Source organism: Corapipo altera, unplaced genomic scaffold, assembly GCF_003945725.1.
Source record: "Corapipo altera isolate COAL_440 unplaced genomic scaffold, ASM394572v1 45, whole genome shotgun sequence".
NCBI classification, from domain to species: Eukaryota; Metazoa; Chordata; class Aves; order Passeriformes; family Pipridae; genus Corapipo; species Corapipo altera.
Window position 1 is genome coordinate 119,921 of NW_020884877.1, and position 27,880 is coordinate 147,800.

Sequence of the window (27,880 nt, forward strand, 5' to 3'; positions counted from 1 at the left end):
TTGGGGCCTGGGGCACACCAAAATGCTTTGTTACTCTAAAACTGCATTTACTGCTTTAACACATCTATGAGGGCTTTGTGACAAGCTAGACTACTCTTGGTGTTTTAAATGATGTTATTTAAATTATGATCCTATAAGTTTAACGTAATTGTATATTACTTTCTTGCTTTTTCCTGGGAAATCCTTTTCTGCCCTCTTTTTTGTGTATTTTTCATGTGACCCTAGATTAAACCTTCACAAATGCACTATATAGCATGTTCTGCATGAGTGTGCAGCCCTCAGCACAGTATTCTCAAACATATCCTCTTGGAATGTGATGTTGTCTCCATTTGTAATGTTTTTTGTTCCTCTACTTCTATTAATTTACATAGACACAAAGTCAAGTACATTCCTAAAGTCTGCGTTGTCCAAAATCATTCGTACTGCAAAGGGAAATGTGTCGGCCATGAGGTTGGTCTGATGCAAGAGCCCCCAGGAACCATCATATGGGTTCAGCAATGGGAAAAGTACAGTGTGAGGGGCAAAAAAACCCAAACCAATGGATTTTAAAACTGAAGTTTGACAGTTTGCTGCAGGGGACGTGCACTCAGGCTGCTCGCCTGGCTGAGCTGTGGGCCCGGCACTGGTTCTGCTCCCTTTGCCCTCAGGGCAGCCATTTTACCTTGTTTTACCTCAGCACTTTGGAGCCGGTCCCAGCTTGTCTCTGTCCTGCTCCTGGCTCTCCCACCCACTTAGGGAGCGGGAAAAGCTCTTGCCCACGTCCTCAGAGCTGTGACCACAGCCCCTCAGCCCTCCTGAGGGGATACACCCGGGATACAGAGGGCCCCGCTGCCATTGCCTGCTGTGTGGAAGGCACTCACTGCACAGGCTGCCTTAGACCTGCACAAGGACTTTCAGAGAGGAAGCTGAATTAGAAGAGTAAGAATGATTTAAACAACAAAGCTGTTCCCATTTGAAGACACTGCTGTGGTGTATTTTGGACACTGGAGCTTGGTACTTCCCATTCATGCTACCCTGCCATGTTTTCCAGCTACCCTGCCAGCATACAGATCTCTGCCTGTGGTGGTCACAGTAAGTACAGCAAGGTGAGCATCATCACTAAAGCAGCAAGTCCTGTGAAACCCATTGACAACCCTATTTAATTATTGGGCTTTGGACTTGTTTAGTTTCAGAACTAGTTTGTTTGGAGGCAGCACTAAAAGCCTGGAAAAGAAAGGCAAACAGAACAGCATGTGACAGGCAGCTTGTTAATGGTGTACACCGTGGTTATTTACTGGGTGATGCACATACCTATGTATGCACATGTATCCTAGTGTCATGGGATGGATAGAAGGATTGATTAAAACCATGCCTTTCCCATAGCTGGGTTAGATTAGTCCAGAGAGAAAATATGCAGCTTAAAATCTCTGTGGATAATTAGCCTGACATGTTGCTTATCAGAAGGCACCCTTCCCTGGTGCAGCTTGGCAGATGAGGAGACAGGAGGAATAAACACCCAAGTTGCTTATTCACAAGCAATGTCTCTGGTTTCTGACAGGGGTTGACTCATGGCTTTAATAAATCTCCAGACATGTTAGCAAGGGCATGAAAATTACAGAGCTTGATTTCAGCCTCAGAATTATCATTTGTGTGTATGCTTCCTTCTGTTGAAACCAGTAATTATCAGGATCTATAGGGTGAGAACAACTTTCACATTGATGCCAATGAGAAGAGCACAGTTTGGTTGATCAGGGTTCCAGGGCGGGGGTCAGTGCCAGTAGCAGTAGGCAACTGGAGGGGCTCCTGCTTTCAGAAAGCCTTTGTTTGGAGGAAAATGCAAAATCGAGATCCTCAGGGGGTGTGGCGGTGGTGGGTGAGGTGTCAGCATTTTAAAAACAGAGTAAGATATCAAACACACTATATAAAACGACTCAGCTGGAATCAGGGTTTGCCTTTTTTGTAATGTATCAAATCTGAGAGAAGTATCAGTCAAGCTTAATATCAAAGATGGGATGAACTATGTCTAGTATGGGCAAATCCAGTGCTGCTGGGAAGTGCTGTGAGGGTCCCCAGCTTTGGGGGAGTGGCAGTGCCCTTGTCTGCTTCTGCTGCACTCTGCTGCTATTCCAAAATCCATACCTTGAAGGGTTCGTGTACTATAAATTAGGCAGTAAAGTCAATGGGATAGTAAGAATGAATGAACAAATGAACATTATGTGCTAGGGAAGTAATGCAGTTGGCAAGGCTTAAATCCAGCTGTGCAGGAGAGATTTACTGGCTGCTATTGCTTGTATTCCCTCACATGAAATAACCCCAATCCTATACCAGCTGGTTGTGTCTGCTCATAGTGTAGTCCCGATAGTTTACAGAACATTTGGAATTGGGACCCCTGACTTGCATCCCCACTCCCTGGCACACTGGACTTAAAATGAAAAAAAAATTGTCCTTTGCTTCATCTGTCAGACAGTCCAGCAACTCCCTGTCCTTCAGGAGAGAGCTTAATAAGTCCTTCTGTCATCCATGGAAAGGGATTTTCATTCCCTCCATAACATGGTACAGGATATTTGATACTTATTCACTTTGATCAGTGGTGTTGGAGCACTGGAGCAGGCTCAGGTGCTGATTGCTCTCTTGATGCAGATGAGCCATTTCCTGAGGAGAAACAGCAGAGCCCTATGCATAAGATGCATTCCTGACTGGTCCCACACCATGGCATTAGGGAGGGTGACACCAAAACACAGTGTGCCCAAAATGTTGTCTGCGATTCCATCATCTGCAGTGTCACTGACAGCACCACTAACACCGAGATGAGCAGCAAAAGTTCTTGGGCTTGACCCTCTTTGTCAAACTGTTCTTGTTCTCTGTATTTTGGGGGAAGAAGGGGAAAAAAAGAAGTTTTGTTCCCAGTAGGGTTCTGGGGCAAGATGTATTTGCCCGTCCCTCTGACCTGTCACCCTGGAGATTGCAGCCTACACCCCTGAGCACTGGGTTAATTAGTGCCTGGCTCTTCCCACACTTCCTGACCTCTGGAGAGCATCAGCCCATGTTCCAAACCTGGAGCTGCCTCACATGATGCAGTACACCCTCAATTTTTCAGGAGAAACGTGTACAGATACAGAATTACCTGAAGCCACCTTAGAAGCAGCAGCTGTTTTGGTGGGCAGCTTTTCTTTGGTTACAAAATAGGGCAGATGTAGGAAATCCTCAGGATGAATTGCTCTCTCAGGAATTCACTACAAACAAGCCTTGGTTATGCAGGGAAACCCAGGGGAAAGACCCTATATCAGAAACGACTGAGCCCGCTGCTGCCATCCCAGGTTGGGTGTGGCAAACCATGTCACCACTGCCTTCACAGTGCTCTAAATGCCTACATGAAGCCCAGCTAAGATTTGTCATGCAGGAGAGATTATTGGCTCGGAAATAATCCCCCGCTGGCCGGTGGGTGCTCTGGGCCCCTCACACACTGCAGGGCTCAGAGGCTTTAATGAGGGATGACGAAGGGAGACAGAGGAGGGATAGAAAAAGGATGTCAGGATGAAAGCAGCGAAAAGAAACTACTTGTGGCTCTGCCCTGTGCACCTGTGCCAGGTGGGGAATTGTGAAAAGCACAGATGAAGTCATGTGTTACTGTATAACTGTTACTGGATAACAGCATCTGACTGTCACAGGTGAATAGTGGGGCTGAATGCACGTGTCACCAACAGCTCTAATAGCATGGCTTCCTAAATGTTGAGTGTTTAACACAGTAAATCTGACCTTCCCATAATAAAGATTTGTGTGTGGTTATCTAGGGTTTGAAATAGGACACCTGAAGAGATTTTGATCACTTTATCCTATATGGTCCATTGGGAAAATTGAATATCTTTGTCCTCCATATGGACCTGTTTCCGTTCCAGGTTGTGTGGCTCCTTCTGGCCCTCTCTTTGCATTGCTGAGATAGGCAAATCTACACCACCTTTTTTTTTTTTTTTGGTCTCAGACTGAATATCCAAAAGTGGACATTGTTCACCAGGTCTTACATTCATAATCCCAGTCGTTCCAGTGTTTCCCTCTAGGAGGTTTGTCAAAATGACAAATGCTCCAGTCTCCATTGCCCCAGGAACTTCACAGAGAGGCTCATAGTCCCTCTGCTCCCTGCTGCTGGTGGTGTTTTCCTTCTGCCCTGGCCTCATGGAGCCTTTACCCCAGTGCCCTCACTCTGACATACCATCTGAAATTTCCTGAAGGCCTCCTTTCTGCTATGAGCTTCCCTCCTGTTTGACACTGGATGCTGGTCTTGCTTTTCTCCTTGCAGCTCTCCCTTTCTGCTTTCTTGTGGCTTTCTGCTCCTCTGTGCCCTGTTTCCTGGCTGCTTATCTCCCTTTCTTCCGCTCATTGTTCCTGCAGCTGGAGCCAAGTCTCCTGCCACTGGCAGGGCGTCTGCTTCCTCCCATTGCCTCACATCCCCTTTCAAGAGGGTCTGTGGATTATCAGTTACAGGGAAATTTGCCCAATCTTTGTAGAATTTAAACTGAAATGCACAAGAGTTCTTGGTACATTGCTGACCCTGTGGCAGCCCTCCTGATTTAACATCAAATTTCTCCCACCATCCCAGAGTGCCAAGAAATGAAAGTGCTGGAGATGCTGAAAGGTCTGGCTTCTCCTTGCCTATGTGGGTGGACAAAGTATTCTTCCCTAGCTTTGCCCCTGCAAACAACTCGTGTCTGAAACCAGAGCAGAACAAAACAACTGCAGTCCCCAAATGGCTGATATTTAATACTTCAAGCGGTGCAACTATTCAGTTCCTAAATATTTCATCTCAGGACTTATGGATTGGCAATGGAGAGCTCTGTGTTATTAAGAGAAGTATTGGGCAGCCTTAAATCTTACGGTTTGAGGAGCTCTTTGGCTGACATTGAAGTATGGGTAACTCGTTGCCCAACGTGGACAGGTTCTTCTTGAGCACAAAACACAGCACAGGACGTTCTTAACACACTACTTGAGGAAAAGCAGGAAAATGAAAAAGAAAAGATATGTTAGCGCTTGCCAGCTGCATCTCAGTCCACTGTTTTAGCACATTTCTTCTTTTGAGAGGCTGAAAAGGGGTGGGCATCTGGAAGGGGAGGCCAGAAAAGAGGATGGGAGGCTGAAGAGATGTGGAAGGCTGGAGGGCAGATAGAGGCCAGAAAACAGTGGAGGCTGAAACTGAGTGGGGAGGTGTCTCAGTCTGAAGAGACTGGGATGTTTGCTAAAGAGGATGAGTTATAAGGTAGACCAAACTCCTCTCTCTCAGCAATTGTAAATTCAAAATTAAGGGGCTTTAATTGAAGAAGTGTGGAAAAAAACAAAAGAAATAACAACCCTTTATTAAAAGATATATGTATGTTGGCAAAAAAGGTAACACAAAAAAACTAGACAGTAGTCCTAGAAAAAAAAGAAAGAGGTCTGAATGAAATACTTCTCTGTCCTTTAGCGCAGTCCTAATCGTGTCCTGCAGGGGGCGCTGTTGGATCGCTGAAAGTGCAGGGCCTGCAGTTCTCCGTCGTGTCCTGCAGGGGGCGCTGTTGGGCTCAGGCGGTCAACACGTGGGGAGAGGGGTCCGTGGGGGCGGTCCCGGACTGCGGGAGAAGCCAAGAAAGAAATGGGGGACCCTTCCCTCAGTGGGAGGGAAAAAAGGGAAGGTTAGCAGTCCACTGCCACGGGACTCACCGCTGTCCCAGGTGACGCCGTCTCAAAACTCCTCCCTTCTCTCCCGCGGGCACGCGATTCTCCGATGAAACACAGGAGATCCGGGGAGCGGGACAGCCAGGCAAGTCGAAGCCAGCAGTCCGAGCTGACCAGGATGAGAAGCCAAAAACCCGATCCCCCAGTCCCTCTCCCCAAATGCCTGCACGCAGACCTCCGTCTCCCTCCTAGCGCCAACCCCGCAGTCTGCCTCTCTCCTCTCCTATCGGAGCCAGCCACCCCCCAGTCTCTGATGGGCCATTACCGAGGAATGTAACTTGACTGGGTACATCTTTTGTAAAGCTAATGACCTCCCTTCCCCCCCCCCCCCTCCGTTTTTCCTTAGAGTGGAGCAGGGGAAGAAAAATTCTCCTGAATTTCTAACCTATAACAGGAGGCTAAAGTGCCGTGGGATGCCAATGAAATCTTTTTGTGAGCTGGAGTCTGACGGAGAGTGAAGGTCACTGAAGGATGGGAGGCTGAAAAGCAGCAGGAGTCTGAGGAATAAGTGGAGACCATTAAATACAGTGGAGTCTTAATATAAAGGTGAGGCCCAAAAGGGATAGAGAGCCAAAAAGGAGCTGAAAAAGGTAGAGGGCAAAAAAGAGTGGAAATGGAATAAACAAGGAAGGCTGATAAAGAAATGGAGGCTAGAAAGGAAGTGCAGTATCAAATAAGGAAAGAAAAACCGGAGAGTAAGAAGGAGAGAAAAACAACAGAGGCTGAAAAGGAGTGCAAAACCAAAAGAAAAGGTCAATGAGAAATAAAAATGAGTAGAGAAAAAAAATAGAGGCTGCAAAACAGTAGAGGGTCAAGAAAGGGTGGCAGGGAAAAAGAAATGCAGAGGCTGAAAAGGTCAGAAGGCCACAATTATGGGGGAGACAAAAAACTTCCACCAAAAATAGAGACAAAAAATGTGGAAGGTGAAAAGGAAGGGGGGGTTGCAGAGGTGGGTGAAAAGAGGTGGGAAGCTGAAAAGGCAGGGGAGGCTGGAGATCAAGTAGAGGCCAGAAAAAAGTAAAGGTCCAAAAGGGATGGGAGGCTGAAAAGAGGGTAGAGGCCACAGAAAAAGGCGGAGGCTGAAAAGTGGTAGGAGGCTAAATTGGAATGAGAGGGTGGAAAAGGGTGGAAGTCTGGAGGGAAGGGGAAGGGAGAGGTAAAAAAGAGGAGGAAGTTTTAAAAAGGATGGGAGACTGGAAAGCAAAATATGAAGCCCTAAAAATGGTGGGAGGCTGGAGGGGAAGTAGAGGCCAGAAAATAGCAGAGGCTGAAATGGGGTGAGAGTTTGAATAAGGGTGGGAGGGTGAAAAGCCATGGGAGTCTGGAAAGGGGTGGAAGGCTGGAGGCTAAATTTGGGCAGGGCAGAGCAGAATTTAAAGTATGGTCAAGGTATTACAACCAAACCCCTTCCTCTGAGCCATAACTGGGAAACGAGAGAGTTCTATTGAAATGCCAGTAAATTGGATACTTTTCCTCGGTGAAGGTTACTTTCTGGTTGCCATTATTACCCCGTGTTTTCGCAGACAGACTGAAAGGTGTTTCAGACAGTGGCTTCCCAGGTGTCAGTTTAGGGTTATTCCTCAGTGTTCAGTGCAATTTACTAACACCGTATGTTATAAAGGAAAAAGTTTGCTTTTTCAGCTTGAATGTATTAAAAGTACATATACACCAGTTTGCTAAAATATTTACATTACTTTTTGATTATAATTTGGATTTTATGAGGTGTGCTAGCTTGTGCCAACACTGTGCTGTTAACCTGTAACTCCTTACACCTGCCCATAAAACACAGGTAATTCATTCTAAAGAGTTTCACTTGTCTGTGCCCCACACGGGGCTTGGTACCTTCAGTGTAGGCAGAGATGTTTCCTGCTCTCTCCACAAAAGCTGGAGCAATAACAAGGTGGGAGGTTCTCCTGTACACCGATATATGTGGTCACAGAAGGATATGTCCTTAGAGAAGGCAGTCACAGTCAGCTCTGCCCCAAAGGAAGGGGTTTGGTTGTAATATCTTGACCATACTTCAAATTCTCAGTTAAATAGCAAATTGTTGGTAATGGTGATGATTATTCAGGGTGGGAGGTGGTTTCCATGCCTCTGCAATGATAACAGAGCCTATTTTTCAATATTTTCAGACGGTCCCAATAATTACAACATATTATAAAAAGCCATGTTTTGTGTGTGAGTTTAGGCGGCTGGTGCTGTGCCTTTCCCCACCTTGCAAGCCTGTAACACAGAGGGATATGGAAAACTCTTAACTCTGGATTTACATTCTGGAAGTCCATTTTTGTGGCCCACAATGTCACACTGCCTGCACTGTTATCGGACAAATGGATGAGCCCTGGTGACCTCACTGAGGATATTTCCCTGTGTAGCATCGTAGGATGATGAGCAGCAAGAGTTGAGCTGCCTCATCAGTAACCTGCAAACTCCTTACATCAACTCCTGGGCTGTAAAACTCCTCACAAATATAGATATTAAAATTTTCAATCTTCCTGAAACACGGGCTTTCTTTAGGTTACCTGTCTACTCTTTTTTAACACGTTAGCTCTAATATTCACAACCTTTTCACACTAAGAATATACCTGTCAATATTTCTTAAAAAGAATAAACCAACTCCTAGCTGTAATTACCCCCAAAGTATCATGGCTAATTAAAGCTGTGCCCGAAGTGAAGGCAGGGCTGCAGCTGCTGGGAGCAGTGTAACATCAAATGCCACCAGCTGTGCCCCATTACTTACCCTCCCAGTAGTCAGGAAAGATAAGGAGTAATTCGAGGAGTTTGGTAAAATGCAATGGTATGGCATGGCTGGGCTTTACCTGCTGCAACAACATGAAAGGTATTGTCTTACCTTGGGATGGAATACACTGATTAGTTTCTGTTTGTTTGCCTTTTGATGATGTGTTTGGGTCATCTGCTTTAACCAGGGGTAAAGAGCTGTAGGAATGAGAATCCTCTGCTAGAGGAATCGTAAAGCAAGCTTGCTAATGTAACTCTTGAAAGTTACGCAGAAATAAATGCCAGTTCTAGTCTCATAAAAAGGAGCAGGTTTGGCTACAGCTGTGTAATGTCTCGTGGTGTGGGGTGGGCTTTTTTGTTTGTTTTTTTGGGGGGGAGGGGTGTTCTATTTCCCCCCCCCCAATCTACTTCTGCAATTCTCATCTTCTGTGGTGAGAGCTGTGTTCAGTGTTAAAGGGTCTGTGTGTGAGCACCAGAGCCAGAGCCAGGGTGAATTGAAGGCTTTGCTCTCATTTGAGGGTTCTGCTTACTTTTGTGACAGTGGCTGTGAAGTTCTGAATCAGATATGTTGTATTTGCACTTGAATAACGGTACTCATGCCTTTCAGGGCCAAACTCTGCTTGGGGTAGGGGTCTGCAGGTTGGTAATGCAAGCAAAAGTTCTGCCTCTCTATCTGCCCTACTCTGGGTGCAAATACCGATTTTTCAGCAAATGTCATGTGAAATGTTGAAGTGTACCCTTAGCAACTTTCAAACCCAGCTCTGCATTAACATATGCCAACAAAATCATAATGCACTCCTGGTTTTAGCTCTGCACTGATCATCGGGGTGTTTTAGCTGCTGTTGGGACAGTGGATCTTTGTTTCCAGATGTTTTTTGAGTGGGAATCTTGGGAATAATGTCAGGTTTTCTGATAGGAATGTGTGGATGCTAAAGAGTTGTGCGGGAGGTTTTCACATAGGAGTTTGCTGTTAGTAGCTCGTTTGTGTTGTAAGTCTTATTGTGAGAGGAATGATGACTCTTAAGCTGCAGAGTGGAAAGAAGGATGTTAATTTAGCATGAACTGATGAAAACTGGATGTTTTGTAAGGTGCACCATAGGGGGCAAAGTTGAGATTGGCTGTGCAGTGAAACTGGTACAGGAAATTAATGCCAAGTGGTCCAAGGAAGACTATCTTTACCAGTTGTGTGTTTAGCAGCAGCTCAGATCATTATAAACTTGAACTTCAAAAAAATCAAGGCAATTTGAAATCATTATGAAAAAATTTGGTCTTGGGCCATAGCTTCTATTAAAGAGTAAAAAATTCTTTTCTCCCTCCAGAGAAAACTTGAGTGGAAGTGAATCAATAGGGATAGGTAGCACGGAAATTGGTAAATTACTGTGAGGATTTATTTTGGGAACTAATGGGCATTAAATTCTCTAAAATGGTTGTCATTGTACCACTGCAATTGGTACCACCACCACATTCCAGAGGATGCAGTCAAGGTCCTTTAAAGCTCACATTACTCAGGTGAGCTTCAGTTGAGGGTCTAAAGGAACTAAATAAACACCAGGAGCTCTTATTAGAATCACAGATTGGTTTATAATTACTGTCTGTTAAATTTTGAAGTGGTACATCCTAGTGGTAGGAGAAATACATTGACAGGACTGTGATAAAATATATTGTTGGATAAGGTAAAGTGGGTAAGGAGCCAAGCAAAAACTGATGATAATGACTATCTTTGGTAAAATTGAAAACCTTTAAGTTAACGTTTATGCCTATAAAGGCAAAAAAAAAAAAATCTTTAGTCTGTAGGCTCTTTAAAATTCAGAGCAGAGTAGGAAAGGATAAGGTGAAGAAGTTAAGAATGCCTTAGATATTTCTCAGGTGAGCCGTGGTGCCTAGAGCCGAGAATTTTGTTTTATCTGCTTAATGCAAAGCATCAATAACATTCATTTTTTAGTGAAAGAGAGGGGACAATACAAGGTTTCCAATTTTATCCAGAGCCACTTTATTTGCTTTTCTCAGGATGCCAAATGTCTGTGCTAGGGATCATGAGCTACAAGGTAAGTTTCATATGAGCCAAGTAAAACCCCTTTCTGTTAAGATACATTCTTCCTTTGTCTTCTTGATTACAATTGTCACTTCTTGACATTCTTGATATTCTTGGAATATTGGGGTTGAGTTTTCCAATACGTTGTTCCCAGCACAAGTTTTTTTAATGCCGTACCCCATTTGTGTTCTGTGGGGGTTTTTTTGTGGGTTTTTGTTTGGTTGGTTTGGTTGGTTTTAAATGAAGTTGGCCATACTGAGAATATTCTGACTCTTAGATGTACAGAAAGGATACAGGTTTCTCCCTTCACAACTACCAGAAACATTCATGGATTCTGCCTACTCGAAATTTTTTCAACAGGATACATAAAAGAAATTCAACTTTTTAAACAAATTAAGTAATATATTGGAAGAATGCATTTAAACTATTCATTCTGTGTTGTATTCTCTTCAGAGGAGAAATAAACATATAAAACAGAAGTATATCACATTTTTCAAAGGCTTATGAGATGCTGTTTATCTCACTTCTTTTAATTATATTTTGAAAGATGACTAGGGCCTGGATGTAACTTGTACGGAGGCTCTCCCTGACTCAAAGTACTTTGAAAATAAGCTGGTCTTTGTGGCTGTAGCACATCAGGTTGATGAGAGAGCACTTGTTAAGAAAACAAATCTTTTAGGCATAGAGATTAAAAATATGCTAACTATGCATTCCCAAGTGACCTCATTAAAAGTTCTGCCCTTTAGATACAAGGGAAAGACTGTGGGTTACGCTACAAATTAAAGGCTTAGTTAGGAGGCAAATTTCTCTTTTCCTCTGATTTTCAAGGAGAATGCCTAGCTTTGTGTTTCCTTTTCCACATCTGAATGGCTGCCTGTTCCTCCACGTGTGATTCATTCTCGAGAGAAGATGTCAGAGCCGTATTATTTGACTAACTCGGTGGGAGTACGGCCAGATCATCCTGCTTGAGTCATCCAGATGGGAATATTTCATCAGGCCTGCAGAGTTCTGTCTCACGACGTGCAGGGCTTGAAAGAGGTAGGGAAGGGAGAAGAAAGACCGAAGTTGAATGCTCTTCACCCCATCGGCCCTGCTACAGGAGCAGTGCTCCAGAGAGGATTTTCCCTGCCTTGTTGTTTGTCATGGGAATAAAAGTTTGCAACAGGGGTTTGTCCCAGCATTGAGGGGGAATTTTTGTAGTCTTGAAGAAATTTATTGGCTAACAGAAATGTTTCCTACCAAGCTCTAGCATTGTAACCTTTCTGACAGATTACTGCTGGGGACAGAGCAAACCACAAAATATTCTTTCTTACTGGAATTATGAGTCCAGTAGCACTGACTAGTGTTTAAGACCAACACTACAAAAATGTAGTTAAGCGTCTTTTTTTAACTTGAGGTTCATTTTTAAATTTCTATTATTGTTGTCATTACATTTGTGTAAGAAATGAGTTAACACCTTGAATTCACTTTTTTGGTTTGACCACAAGAGCAGGAGTTGACTGGAAGCCAAGGATTTTTAAGCAGTTCCATGAATTGGGAAGTTCCAAACCCAAAAAGCTTCTCCTTCTTCATTCCCTTCATTCTTTCAAAAATAATGCAGATATGTTACCACTGGCAGCTTGTAAACAGTACAGAAACCCCACTCTTGAGAATCAAAATAGGATGACTTCAGAAATTCGCAGACACAAAGCACGTTTTCTTTTACAAACTGCTCTACCAGGTAGGCTTGGGGAGGTATCTCAAATGGCAGTTCTGACCTCTTTTATGCTTAATTATCCTGTTACTTAGTTTAGTAAGAGTGTTTAGGTGATGATGTCCAAACAGAGATGCAGGAACTATCCTGCTAGGGGCATGAGAAGATCTAGGGTGATTTTGGCTTGTTTACTTGCAGGAAATGGGGTATGTAAAGGAATAAATGCTAGCACTTAGTTCATCCTCTAAGGAAGTGAAGCCTGCAAGAAACCAAGATTTATAGATGTGTTGGATATCTATCATGCTGCAGCAAAGACTCTACATCTGCTTTGCTCTAGGCAGTGCTGTAGAGGGAGGGTAAAGCAAACCGGTGCTTGCTAATAGCACCTGGACAGTTTTTTTCCTCCTTCGGTTCTTTTTGTCATGCTTACTGAAATTCTATGTATTCTATGTATGGGTCATTTAATTTTGTAGCGAAACCCTTAAGATTGCAAAAACTTGTTGGAGGAAATATAAGAGGAATTAAGCAATGTCTAAGTAACTATCTGTTTCTCATAACCATCCGTCCCTCTTTTCTTCATTCCTCTACACCTAAATATAGGATGCCTCTATCTCCATTGTTTTTAAAAGAAAATACAGGAAAGGCTTGGATTGTGTAGGTGGTGTCTTAGAATGCTTCAAAACCCAGGTACATGCAGTTTACAGCCTGTATTTGGAGGTGTCCAAGGCCAGGTTGGATGGGGCTCTGAGCAACCTGGTCTAGTGTCCCTGCCCATGGCAGGGGGGTTGGGAAGAGATGATCTTTAAGGTCCCTTCCAACCCAAAGCATACTGTGATTCCATGATTTTGGCCTTTCCTCATTCTCAGGACCTTAATAGCTCCATGAGCTGCTGCAGCCTTACCAGATGCAGAACTGCAGTACAGAAACCTGACTGGAAACAAACTTCTGGCTAACCAGGACAACAGGGATTCTGTGAGTTACTTTCTGGAAGAAGAGGGCCCTTCTTTGTTGTGTAACACTTCCATCAGAAGTGGAACAGCTCTGGCAATGTGGCTGCAACAGCTGCTCTGAAGCTGCGGGTGCTGGTGGTCTGCAGCCTGTGGATCACTGGCTGGACAGACTACAACTTTCTGTTATGGTTTTTGGGAATTTCTACCAATGTCTAAAGTGAATAGAAATTTAGAATAATTTGGGTTTGAAGGGACTTCTGAAAGTCATCTAAATCTGGTTAGATCAGACTCCTCAGGAGCTTGTCTGCTGCAGTTTTATACATCTCCAAGGATGGACATTCTGTACTCTGATCCAGTGTTGTGATGAAAATGTTTTCCTTACATCTGTTGTATATGTTATTATTATCTTCTGAGGCCTGCCAAAGTCTATATCTCACCTAAATTCTGCAGTTTAACTGGATCTGAAACAGTGAATGAATGTACAATATATTTGTCAATATCTTTGTATTACAAGTGAAGCTGAAAGAAATAATTTCTCCTAGGCTAAGAGTCACATACAAAAGAGCTTTTCTTGAGCTTCTGACACTGCATTAAAACCTTGAGTCTCCCCTCACCCAAAACCTACAGCAAACACAAAACTGGGTTTATCTAAAGCAGTGGGGTGACGGGGTCCATCACTATGATTTGATGTCAGTGATTTCCTTCAAAGCACCAGTGTTGAAAGAATCTTAGATGATGCAGGACATATACTGCTTCAGGCCTGCTTGCACAATCCGGCCTGCGTGCTGGACGGCAGGGACCTGTGTTCTCCAGCAGCAGATCTGTGTCCTTGAGCAGCGGATATCAGAAAGCTGCATAGAGGAAAACAAGGAAGGAGGTTGTTATCCAGAGTGTGAGAAACCAGAAGATGGGGGGCCTGGAAATGTGCCTTGGCTAGTAGAGCCAATAAAGTTATTGATATAGTGTGTGAAAGTAAATGTAACCAATAGAAAGTTAGAAGAGAGCGTGTGAACCCTGTAGGACCCTTGATAATGTGTGTATTTTTGGAATAAAGTCAGAGCATTGACTGTACCTCTATGAGGATGTGTCTCTAACTCTCGAGCTGGTTTTTGCATCTTCTCATTTTACACAGGAGAGTTGTAAAAGCAACACGTGTGTTCCTCTTCCTGCTTTATCCTAAAATACAGCCCGAGACAACAGTGTGATGGCTCAAGGGCAGCAGCAGCCAATGGAGCTTTTTTGGACTTTTCCCTCAGTACTGAGGAATGACACCCAGCAGGAGGAGCTTGACACTGAGCAGTTGCTGAAGATCTACAGCTTTCCTTATTTATCCAGTGGCGCTTTTTTTCTAATGCAACCATTGTTTGGAATTTTGGCTATTTAAGTGGAGATAGAAGATACAATGGGATCATTAATACTTGTAACTTAAGATGAAATGATGCAGGCAAATAACAGGAGCTAAAGACGATGAGAAAAACCAGTACATGACTTCACTCCAGCATTTTCCAGATGAATTCTGCATTGAGATGCTGGAACAGCTTCACCCTCAAAGCATAAAATAGATATACACACAAAAAAAGAAGTATACTGAGCACAGGTTGTTCAGAATTTTGCTTGAAATATTTACTTCTAAAAATCTGATGTTAGGGTGAAATTTTATTTACTTGTTTACCTGTAGCTACATCTACAATTTAAAGTGATGGATCTAAATGAAGAGATCTAGGTACGATTATGTTAAAATACGTGAGTAATAAGTTTGTTGTAGCTTTCAATGTGAGTATTTCCTGTAATTACATAATCCCAATTCTCTCTCAAGTACTCTGTCTGCACTGTGCTAATGCTCCAGTCTTCCTTGTTTATGGATCTCCTAAACGTGGGAAAACAGACCTTCAGTTCTTGCCTACTATAAAATTCAGAGCACTACAGCTTTACAGCTATTTTGTCCCTTTCCAAGAATGCCCCCTCCTCCCCCTGCCTTGGTGGTGTGCGATGGATCCTTTTTCCTAATGTCATTCTCACAACTCAGGAAATGTCCCTGCTTTCCTCTGCAAGCTTATGCTTCCCTGTTGCCCTTAGAAAGATGGTTTAGGGAAACTTCCAGCCCCACTACAGCTTATCTACAGCCAACAGATACATAAGTCTGTGTGTACAAATGCTAATTTTCTTGTTTGTTCTAGTGTAAGATTGTTTCCTTAACTTGAAATAGCAGGTACTTGCTCTGTTTTCATTGAAATGTTGAAATATTTATTTGTTGGGGTTTGGTGGAGTTCATTTGGTTGTTTTTTGGTAAAGTTCAACAGGACTCCAAAGGGTGGATGTACATCTCTTCTTGATGTGACTCCCTTGCTTTAATTCCTGCGCTGTGAAGGATGTCAGGAACAGAATGTGAGGAAGATGCAGCTCAGAGCTCTGCATCACCCCAATGTGAGGATCATCCCACGAGGGATGCACAGCTGCAAGCTCCATCTCCTACAGGATTTCTTTTTTGCCATGCCTTTAAAGGTGTCTTTTGTAAAAAGACTTCTCAAAACTCCTTAATGCTTCTCAAAGCCTCCTCAGTACTAAAAAAAAGTAAGCTTTGAAAAGTGGTTTTTTCCTCCCCAAAGCATTTCTGCCCACTGTAGTCTTCCTGACAGCTTACTGAGTTTTTGGAAATGTCAAGCTCCTTTTAGAAGACAGGACAACAGATTTTATTTGACCTCAGTGAGGAAATGCAGAACAGCTCAGGAAACTTTACTGGGTGCTTATTAAACTTTCTAATTACTGTTTAGCCCATATAAACTTCACAGCTAGAGTACAAATATTTTGAGGGTTGATCGCAGGAGATTACCTGCCTCTGCTTGGAACAAGTGTGTTATTAAATGTGGCTCAGATCTAGCATATTTAATAATGCAATTAATGTCATAAAGATGGTTCCCAGTTCAGTTCTGCAAGCAAAACTCTCTAGGAGCTCCTTTACTTCACTGTTGAATGCTGTGAGGAGGTGGGGATGCATGTTTACCACCAGTTTAGTTCGATCCCAGAGCAGCCCAGTCTTTGTGCTTTGAGGCTGCTCTGCCATGGGAATAAAAGTGCAGGAGTTGGGGATGATCAGAGGGTTTGCTTCAAAAGTTGGAGCAAGAGAGGTGGTTGCTTGTGAACAGCTTCTGACACTGCTACTTTGTCTCCTCTGGGTTTCTTAGCCTTAAAGGGTGTTACAGTTTCTCTAAATCACCCGTTGACAAAAGATGTTTGTATTGATTTAATCCACGCATGTGGAGGATGAAACAAACATCTCATGCTCACAGTATGAAGAATCACATTTTACAAAATCTCGTGGCTTATTTCTTGATGTTCTTCTCTCAGCCCTCGTGCTCCCTTGTTTCCCTTTTCTCCTTGGAGGGCATTCTCCCCACTTAGACAATACCACAACGCACTTTCTGGAGGAGTCCTAAATGTCAAATTGGTCCAGCAGTTTGAAGGCAATCACTGATGTTACTAGCACGAACATGAAAAAAAACGAGGTACCGTCACATGACCACATCTGCTCTTTTAATATCTGGTTTATGAGTGTAGGTGTAGGTTGGAAGGGACCTTAAGTATCATCTCATTCCAACCCCTGGCATGGGCAGGGTCACCTTCCACCAGATCAGGTTGCTCAAAGCCCCATCCAGTCTGACCTTGGACACTCTCAAGTAGGAGTGAAGAGGATGATCCTTGTTCAAAGAAAATGTGCTTTTTGTTACTGTTACTCTATAAATTTTGCATTTTTGTGGGTCTCTGCAAGCTCCACTGCCCCAGTGTGCTCACAGATGTGCTTTGGATGCCCTTTTCACTCAATGCATTTCACTGTATTCATGTGATTCTACCCTTTTCCCCCATGCTTTGAGGATGTCTTCTCCTCCAAAGGCTGCCTTGCCAGCTGACCACCCCCAGCCAGGACCAGAGCAGTGCTTGGGTCAAATGGAAATTTACCTTTGCTGTTACTGCACTTGCCAGTGCTGTTTAAATATTTACTACATTTACTAAAGCAGCTTTGCTATTAGAAACCAGACTCTGCAGGTGGTGTTTTGGGACCCAGGAAACTGGAAATTAACTGACTTCCAACTGACTTACCTGCAACCGCCTCCTCTTGCTCTCATCCAGCAGCTTTTGGCTAATGGGGGGACACTTGCAACTCCAAGGGAGTTTTTCCCAGAGAGCTGAATCACAGAGAATATCCGCTTTTCTGTCTTGCAACATCCTTATAAATTGTCTTCCTGATTTTTATTTCTAATATATTATTTATGATGTGTAAGAAGCAATTAAAATACTGACGCTGCTCAGATGCACTTCGTATGTAAGGAAATGTCATGTTAAATATTTCATGTAGCTATTTAAAAGCCAAATTCACGTTCAGATAGCGCCACCTGTCTCTAAGCCTCTGCAGCTGCACAGGACAAGTTTTAGAGAACTAATATAACTCCTGGCAGTGCTTAAAAATAACTTCTTTAGGGGAAAAATTGAAAAGGCAGAGGTTTCACAGCTCTGATTTTTCAGGGTGTTCGGTAATAGCGCATCCATCTGCATACAGAGCAACCTCAGGTTGGTTCCTAGTTTTCCAGGTTTTTATCCAGTTGACTGCTGGGCTCTGAGCATGTGGGTGACATGGCCTCACGCAGGAGCACAGCCCAGCTCACAGCGCAGCTCTTGCCTTGTGGGTATGTGCCTCCTGACTTTCAGGTGGCATGGACTCATTCCCAATGACTTTCCAGAGGGGTTTTCTAAGCAGCTCCCTGGGAGGCTTGTTCTCTACCAGGTGTTCATAGTTGCATGCTTAGTAAATGATTGTCATGGAGAAGTCATGGTGAAGCATTAACTCTCTGGTGGGAATAGTTTGGTGAACACAACTACCAGTTTCAAATATTTATTTGAAATTCCATGGTGCTACCACTGGAATGTTTCGATCAAATCCACTGCAACATAAAAATTTTTTGTGGTTTTCATTCAAATTCTTCAAGTGATTTTTGCCTACTTCACCGTGATCTGCCAGAAGTCATATGAAGTTGCAGTTTTATTAGCTTGAACTCAAAACTAGGGCACAATTAAGATTTTTATCTTGTTTTGTTGCCCTCACACTTAAAGGCATAAAGAAAACAGATAAAGCAAACTGGGCTAGACACCACATTCACCACAAGAAAGGTAAAAGGTGGGTCACAGGAGCTGCTCAAGGGTGAAGGTACAGCTTAAATCCCACGTGGGTGCTTAGAGCTTGGTAAGATCCCTAACATCACTGAGGACATTTTCTGCTCTTCTGCAGTGAGATGGACACTGGGCTCAACTCAGCTGGAAGAACTGTGTCCTGCACATGTTCTCCTGCTGGAGACTTCCATGCTGTAAGCTTTGCCTGTGACAAAGCTGGTAAGTTAAGCCCGGCCTCAAGAAGTTTATTTTGATTATTTCAGTAATTGCAGAAGGCCAGGTGAAGAAAAGGGCATTGATACTTGCTTATCCAGAGCTGGCTTATGCGTACACACAGTCTGGGAAGCAGTGAGTATTCCCTGCTGTTACCTGGTGGTGGTTGTGTTATCTCACTCAATTCCCTGCAGCAAATGAAACCTGGAATGAGATGGAGAAAGCAGCAGGGTTTCCATGTTGTGTTGCAGCATCCCCACTGGCAAACCTGGCAGCACTGAATGGACATGGTCCCTTGTGTCATCTTTAGAGCCAATTCCCTCTGATAGAGTGTCTGGGGACATGTGAGAGGATGTGTGAGCTGCCTGACTTGGCTCCAGAGGTGGGGAGCCTGCCTCAAAGGGATCAGTTTGTCACTGCATTGCTCTGCTGCAAAAAGCCAAGATGTTTTTCCTCCCATTTCTCACCCCATCTCCCACTTCACTGGGGCTGGGACATGGGAAGTCCCGAGCAGAGCTGCCTGCTCTGCCTCTGCAGAGCACAGAGGTGTCTGAATTGCTGTGGCCAGCCTGCTCCATTGGAGGCAACACCCGTCCCAGGAATGGGTAGGGAAAAGTCACATTGTGAAAAAAGGCAGCAAAGCTTTTAAAAACCATCCACGTGACAGTGGTGCTAAATGTGCCACACACATCTCCCAGCCAAGCAATGCTTTTAAACACATGCTGAGTTCAAGCAGGTTGATTACATACTCCCTGATGTGCACGGCAAAGTAGAAATGCACTTCCTTGCATAAATATAGTGAAACGTGCCCTTGAATGCTGCTATCTGTGAGTCATTTATGTATTACTGAAAGGCCACAGATAGCGTGATGCCATCAGTAAACAAAAACCAGAACTGAAAAAAAAAAGGCTTATAAAATAATAGTAATAATAGTAGTAATGACAGTTATCCGTGGTAGTTAATAAATAAGGTGGGCTTAGAACCATGGGCTCCCCGTTTTCCTGCCCAACTGAATGCCCCGTTAAATGCAGTGAGCTCGGCTTTGCTAGTGAGGGGTAGTCCCGAGTTCTGGCAGTGCTTCAGGCACCCTGGCTCAGGTGCTCGCTGCAGCCTTGTCCGTCAGCAGAGGTCAGCACAGCCCTCTGTGCTGCCCAGCCACTGGCTCGCAGGATCTCCTCCCACGGCTGTACGAGCAGCTGTGATTTCTCTTTTCCCCTCTGGAAAAGGGCTTTTGAACACAGAGAATTATTCTGTGAGAACAGAATTATTATGCAGGCATCTACAGTGTAAAGGAAGACGATTAATCCCCACATCACCAAAAAGTGTATTGTGTGGGGTTTAATGAAGATTTCTTCCCCCTCCCCCCAAAATGGACGCTTTATAGTTTAAATTATTTATAGGTCTATTACAGAATAATCAGTACTAAGTATACATGCATACACAGAGCACAATAAATTATGTATCTTTCCTTAATATTTCATGAGTAAGAGCCATGGCATGTATTGATTTCATTTAGACCTGAGTTCAAGAGAGCATTTAAACATACTTCTATTTTTAAATCCACAAATCATCATAATGGGACTGTTCAGGTGCTTTCAGTTAGATATATATTTAACAACCATGCTGAATTTGAGCCATAATAATAATTAGATTAATATTTTGAACCAGTGCCCAAGGAAGCCAGTGGGAGCTATTTAATCCATTTTACTAGGTTCTTGGAGTAGGATTCATTTTTTAATATATGTGTATATATATATATATATGTGTATATATATACATTTAATGAAAGAAATTGAAGGTAGAGCTTCACTGAGAAATTGAAATTTGTCTGAGCCTGGAATCACCTTATATCATCATGGATTTCAGTAGCAATTTGAGAAATCAAGGCAAGCTGTCTTAAGTAACTCATTCCTCTATTGCCTAGCACATGCCACCCTGAAGGTTGAATGTGAGTTACAGGAACTCATTCTTACCTATTGAAATGAAAAGCACTTTTTTTTCTGTCCTGAAAGATATGGGAAAAGTTAGTGGTTTTTTTTAGGACAAAATGCTCAAAAGCACTTCCATAGTACAAAAACTTAAATCTCACCGGCAGACTTGGGGCTCTGAGCCAGCTGAGAGATGGCTTAGCCTGAACCACATGGGAGGATTAGGACTTCCAGCTGTTTTCCTGCACAGATGCCCATGCTGCTGTGGAATTGGCTCAAGCACCATGACAGTTTACATTTTGGGCATTTTTCTTATCCCACATGCAGGTTTTAATTATGTGCTTGGTCTTCTCCAAAGCAATGGTTGGGATACATTTATGTCTTTAATGCAGAGGTCAGAAAGGACCAATAAGTCTTGTCAAGAAAGCACTTGCATTAAATTGGTCATTTAATTTGGCCCTGGTGGTAGCACTAAGGAAGCTGTACTGTCTAGAAGGAATCTGCCATATAAACATCAGCGCACACCTTATTTTCTTGTTTTTGTAGAAAAAAAAATCAGATCACAACACCTGTGACTGCTTTGAGCCTTGCATTTCTTCTCTGGGACATATCCAAAATTTCACTCTGGAGAATGTGGCTACAAGTAGTATCATCATCCACAGGAAAACATAAAAGAAGACCAGGCATAACCTGAAAGCCTAATTAACTGATTTCCATTATTTTTCCTTTCTTGTCCTTTTTTCCTCTCTTTTCACTCCAGGATATAGGCAAAGCTGATGATTTTATCTTTAATATTTGCAAACTACAGGGAGACTGTGCTTCTGTCTTTAGGTTTTTGTGACTAAGTAGTAATAATTGTTAATGTTTCCCTCTGAAAACATCCTATGTGACCTGGTTCTTACAGAAGTAAATTAAATAGCCTTCATTTTATTCCTTTATTATTATTACCATTATATATTAATAGCAAGCTGTACTGGGCTACTGTTTATTTTTATAACCCAGTGTTTGTAGTTGAGTCTGTATGTTTGTTCACATGTTAATATGGACACAAATATTGAACCATTCTGGGTAAAAACCTCCACCTCTAATGGATCTTCAGTATTACTGTGCTTTGCTTCCACAAGATGTTCTTGCAGTGAACTGAGAAAATCAGTCTAGATCTTACCTGTGGTTCTAAAGTTTAGGAGTTGATTATTTTTTTCCTACATTTAGTAGGTCTCCATATCGAGCTGCAACTTTATTCAGTTCACTTCCATAGATCAAAATTTTTTGGTTTAGATTTTAAGGATTTATTTCATATGTTAGTAGGTGTTAAACATCCTGCAGGAGAAAATCTCAGAAGACATCCATTTGTAGATACAGTCCTTTTTATCTGGGGCAAAATGCAAAGACCTGCGAGCAAGCCAAAATTTAATTGTATTATCTAATGGCATAAAAATTTAGTTATAGCTCTCTTTAATAAAATAAATTTGGAGTCTTAAATGATAATTCTAAAATTAGATCATGTCACACCTTATGGCTGTCAGTTCGCTTTGTGTGATGAACCAAGAGCCTTGAACATTTCCTGCAGAAATACCCTTTTATTTCTGCTTGGGGGTTATGAGTTGAAAAGACTTTCTGAGATATGGCTAAACTTGATGCATTGTTTAAATCACAGTTTCTTTTACAGTCTTCCTTCTAACAAAAGAATTACCGTGGCTCTTTTGGACCAGCAGATATACAGCACAATGGAAAGTACAGAATGCTTAAGGAAAGAGCATGAGAACAGAGACAGCTTATAGAGGTCCTGCTCATGGCAACCCCTGCTCAGAGATGCCTGGCAGTGAGCGGTCTGACCCCTGCCTTCAGCCGGTGCCAGTGCTCGTGAATTTGTCTCCACCTTCTCTGAGCCCAGGTAGGTTTTTCACCTTTACAAAGTCCTCTGCCAGTGAGTTCTGCATATTAACTGCATCTGTTCCTGTAAAGATGCCTCCTGCTAGGCAGAGAATAGCCTGAGGCTCATGTCCCTGGTAGATCCTGGTAAATCCTGACTGAAAGCAGGGAGAGCTGCCCAGTCATTGATGATAATGCCAGTTCCTAAATTTCGGCTTAAGACTCGAGCTTTAGGCGCCTCTAATGGGAAGCTTTTCTGATTTCCACAGCAAGAATGATGGAATGAAATTCATGGCTGAGAAGGTGCAAGGAACAAAAAAGAATTCTAGAAAGTGGTAAAATATGTGATCCTATGGCGTCAGGTTGGAAACGCAGGTTCTGCATCTCCTACTGAGTGTCTGTGTGACCCTGATGTGCCCATCTGGAAAGGAGATAGAAAGGTTATTATTGACCTAGAAAGGACACAGCTCCCAGCAGGTGGGCACAGGCTGCCTGACACACTTTGATGTCTTTGTCCTCACAGCAGCTTTGGAGGACAATGGCGACTTTGGTGTGCCTTTGATGCCACCCTGGCATCTTAACGATTGAGCTGTTCTGCTGTGCCTCCCCAGCCAGCCATTTCCTGTGGCATGAGCCTTAACTGATAGCTGCCTGCAAGTGTATTTCAAGAGCAGAGTGAAGTTGGTGTTAGAAGAGAAGCATATTTGTCTGTTGGGCAGCAGCAGTTCAGATACCTCAGTACTGAAGTTATATTTGATGGTACATGTACTTTGCTGCAGGAAAGCTGCCAAATGGCATCATACTCCTACGTCAGAGCTCTGTGTAGATGAAAAAAAAGTGAATTTCCATGAGCTTCTTGGCCACAAAAGTACTTGCAGGTCTTTATACAGCTTCACCAGGCTGGGATCAAGGCCTGGCTCAGACCAGAAAGCACCATTGGGGCTGATGTTGTCTGTACTGAGTTGGGGCTTATTGAGTGGCTTAGACAAGGGTGAAGGTAGAAGTTCCCCAGCCAAGTCCCCTAGGACTAAATGACAGAATTACAGTCTGATCCCCAGCTCATGACCCCAGGAAGGGGCAGCTTTCTCCTAAATGTTTATGTTAGTAGAGGGATGTTTTTAACTCTTTGTCATGATTCTTCTTCAGCCTACAAGTCAGGTGTGGCAGTCCTAGGACGAGCTATGGTTGGATCAGGCTTTTCTCCTATTTCAAATGTTAGAAAACCTTTCTCATTTCTGTTTTGTTAACCTTGCTGATGGTCTTCCACTTTTCTTTCTGCAGCAAGTGGAAGTCCATGAGTCCCCAACCATGCAGATCATTTTTCTAGGTTTGTTTCTCTGTCACAGATAGTGTAGACCCACTGTCCTAACCCCAGTGGCTGATTTTGAATTCTTTTGGCTCTGATCTGAAGCCCCACTGAAGGCCATAGAGGTTTTCCCAGCATGATTAATATTACCCAATTTCAAAGTATTACTTCCCTCTCGAATTGCCACCACACATTCCTATGGGATAACTTCCCCTTGCCACATCATTTGGACTGCCCAGCTGTTGCTTAGCTACAAGACTCCATAAGAGCCCAAGCCACAGCAGAGTGAGCACTGAAGCATTTCAAATACAAGACCCAAAGGATACTCATCAATGTACGTGCAGTTATATTATAGGTCCCGAAATCTGAGGTTTTAGTGACCATGGCTGTTACCTTTGAGCTGACACAGCTCTGATTGTTGCCAGCTCAGCTTTTGCTGGAACCAGCTTGTTTGCAGACTGTGGCCAGTTTTAAGGAATGTGTGTCCTTCAGGGGAAATTGCTAAAGGAAGGCCCTCAGAAGAGGGAAGTGGTATAGGAAAGGAGCTCCTTGTTGCTGAGAGGAAAAGCTGTGATTGTCAGGGTTAAGCCCTGGTCACTGGAGTCAGGTTAAGTGATGCAATACCAATGTAAACAGCAGAACTGGCCAGAGCTGCTATGGATGGATTGATCTGTCTCTGCAGCAGTGACAGTTTTCAGCTCTTCCCTGACAGTTTGCCTAAGGGACTTGTTTTATATCCAGAAACTGGGATTGCATTTCTGCAACCTCATACAAATGAATGCCACGGATTGCCCAGGACACGTCTTTGGTTCCCACAGCAGCTGTGTGTGAAAGACAGCGCACTGTGCTTCCAGCAACATTAATTAATAGTCTGGAGGTGAGTGCTCAGCTCAACACTTGAATTTAATAACAGTTCATCTGAATGCAGGAGAAAATTTCTCTAAACCTCCAGCAGCATCTGGTAGGGACTCACTCTTCAGCTCTCTGGTGGCTATGGCTGTGGCTTGTGTGGAGAGGAAGCCTGGAGAAAGCTTTTCTTGAGGTTCAGCTGCCTTCAGTGTGAGTCAGCAATGGGAAACAAAGATAAGAGCAAAGAGCTGAATGGTGCTAGGCCATCCCCAGAGCAAGGCTGGAATGGCATCGTGCTCAAGAGCTTCCTTGGAGTAAATGTTCATGTTGGTCCATAGCAACCAAGTTCCCGCCTACACCTCTGGTGTGATGCCGGACCAAGGGGGCCTGTGGCAAGGGCAAGGATTGCAGTTTTGGTCTTCTTTTTATCTTCTTTGTCTCCAAAGATTGCTGTTGGTGTTTGCATTACAGATGGGAGCTCATGGAGGAACCACAGCTGACCATACAAGGGGTCAACTCTTTTTTTCCCCGTGTTTTATGACAGGAAAACAATATGAATGAAACCTATCAGTTAAGAAGAGAGGAGTTCACTACAAAATACTGTACACTGGATTTCTGGTCCATATACAGCCCTACTGAGAAAATGCACATCAAGGGTGACTCCACATTGTTGTTTTTTCTTGTTGTTAACAGCGATTTAACTTTAACATCTCTATAAGCAGTGAGGAACAAACCTCTCCTGGGAAAGTGTTAGTGCTTTTTGATCCCTAAACTCAAAAGCAAGAGAAGTTCTTGGTGAAACACTCGGTGATGTGCCTAATTTTTGTAGAGCTGCCTCTAGAAAAAGAGGGCAAATCCCCCAAAACTGATAATCAAGTGGGACTTAATAAGATACCGCATTAATGTATGGGAATTCAGCTCATGGGGACTTGTGCCACATATATGGGGTTGTTCTAACACCAACAAAAGAGCCTAAATTTGAAAATAACCTGGAACACTGCCCAGATTTTTTACTTTGTTTCCTGTGTGCTCACTTCTAAACCCATTTTGCCTGTCACTTCTAAACCCATTTTGCCTCTCACTTAGCAGTGGAGTTGTGCCCAGGTAAAGGCACTGCTTGTACACTGGTTAAATACTAGTTTCATAATGCATATCCATTCTTTGGTCCCAAGGTATCACTTACAGCGAATTATTCTGCTCTGTTATGTTGTCTATTGATCACTCTTTTTTGCCTTTTATCCTTGTTGTTGTTCTTTTGCCTGTCTCTTGCAGAAAGTGGTGCCAGACCATTAGGAAACTGAATTATTAAACCTCTGTATTGATTTTTTCTTGACCATATAGCTGACGTTATCGTGCAAGGACCTTGCCTTGAGCTATGCAGAAGGGGTTTTGCTAAGCACTTGACAGCTCTCCTCATTCCTTTGCTTCATTACCTTCCCCCTCTTTCTCACTTCATCATTTCCAAGAGGAGGAGATTCATAAAACCATTATGTAGAGTCATTGCATTTCACTGTGAGGCTCCTTTTGCTAGCAGCCACACAAATGATGGTATTTTTCTTTCTTTTCACTCCAGAGGTACACAAACAGATCAGCCCATTTGCTAAAAGCCTCAGCACTGACACCACGGTATCCATGGCAACGCCCCAACCTGCGCAAGCATCTGCAGACACTTCAAAATACCAGGCGATGACAAGGAGTCGCTTCAGACAATGGATGTTTATGGGTGGCACAGCCATCTGAAATACTTCTCTCTCCACCCATCAGCTCCTTGATTATAACATGCTTTATATTGTTCTTGCAGCTCCTTCGTCAGAAGCCATGATTCAAGGCAGAATTAATCCCTGTTTTGATGTTCATTTGCTAGTTTTTTTTTTTTTCATTTAGATGACTGGCTGAGGTACCTCATGGGAATGAGCACCCCAAGCTCTGCTGTTAACTTTCCTCTTTGAACTGAGTTGGAGTACAGGCTCTTCAAATGATAAAATCCAAAGTTGTAATTGAAAAAGAAGTGGTCTCTGTCAACTAACTAACAGAAGTGGTTGTGTGAGTGCTTGGCTGAGTGGTGATTTGCCACATCACGTTGCATGAGCTACTGCTTTCCTATAGTGATGATAGATTTAATAAGATCCAGTGAACCATTTTTGAGGAATGTTTTAACTGAAGTTTATCCACCTGCTGGCATAGCAGAGACTGTGCTACTGTGTTTACAGATGCTGGTCTTCACCAAACCTGAAGGGTGTTCAGCTCTGCTTTCAGGAGATAACATTCAGGTGCTCAGGCTGCATATCTGAAGCTGGTTGCAGAAAATGTATCAGTTCATTAGACCAGGCGCTTACCTGCAAAAACACCTGTAATTCAGACTAAGTAACTACATCTAGAGCAACGATAAACTGTTAAGTCCTGGGCTGATGATGACCATGGGTTAGGAGCAGTTTTATAATACAGCAAAACAGCAGGAAGTCTTCAGGCATTCAGGGCCATCTTCCTCAAATCAGGGAAGTATTTCAACCTGACTAAGATGTGATGGGTGTGCTTATCAATCGGATTGAGGCCATTCTCAAAACTAGACTGGACAACTGCATGTGTTGTTCACGCAAAGGCTGAGTGTGAGGCTGAGTTTGAGGTTTGGTAATGGGAAAGAGCCCAAGTATGTTGATGCTTAACCTCCAGCCACAGCCTCGTTCTATCTGTAATGTTTCCACTCTCTTAAGAAGTAATATTGGTGTTTTATTCATAGAAAGGCAGAAAGAAATACAAAGCCCAAACCCAAGACAAACTAAGTTGCCCCATATTGTGATGTTAACTTGATTAGGCTAATCTGTTTTCAGCTGATGGTTTAAGCTTCAGGCTTGGAAAAGCAGTAGCATTTAGACATTTGAACACAAGAGGAGCATATTAAAAAGCCTTATCAAAATTCCACATTAATAAAACAAGCTATCAGTGCATCAGAGCACTGATGAGCTTCCCTCTGCAAGCATGCAAGCATCGTAATAGATTCTTTGTAAGGTCTTTAATCCTCAGTAGCTATTGTTGGAAAAATTCAAGACTTTCCCCTAGAACAGGAAATTAAATCTCAAAAATAATACATCTCTTGTATTCTGTCCAGTTTGACTATTCAGTAACTTATACATTATATTTATTTTGAAAAGCAGCTTTTTCCTATGGTTTCACTACAGATGCAATGTGTAAGGAGATTTCACAACTTAAAACTTAACTTGTGTTCCGTTCATCTTCTCTTTGAACCTGTAAGTAGGCAGCAGATAATTGTTGGGGGTGGTTTTTTGTTCGTTTGGGGTTTTTTTCATTCTTTTATTTTCATTAGAAGACATGATAAAACTGACTGGTGCAGTAGTTTTATTCCCACAATTTTCAAGAGAGATAAAGAAGGCAATGCTTGTAGTAGTGAGATGCAAGAAAGGGCAAAACAAACGACCCAAGTTCAAACTTGCATTTATTACT

The 27,880-nt window shown here is 43.0% G+C and overlaps 1 long non-coding RNA gene across 1 annotated transcript; it reads left to right on the forward strand.

Annotated features, from left to right (window-relative positions):
• Window positions 1-770: 770 nt before the first annotated feature.
• LOC113944313 lies at window positions 771-27,880 on the forward strand. The gene is made up of 4 exons (XR_003526639.1): window positions 771-1,071; window positions 18,372-18,472; window positions 22,064-22,288; window positions 25,995-27,880. It is a non-coding gene; the product is annotated as an uncharacterized LOC113944313 (long non-coding RNA).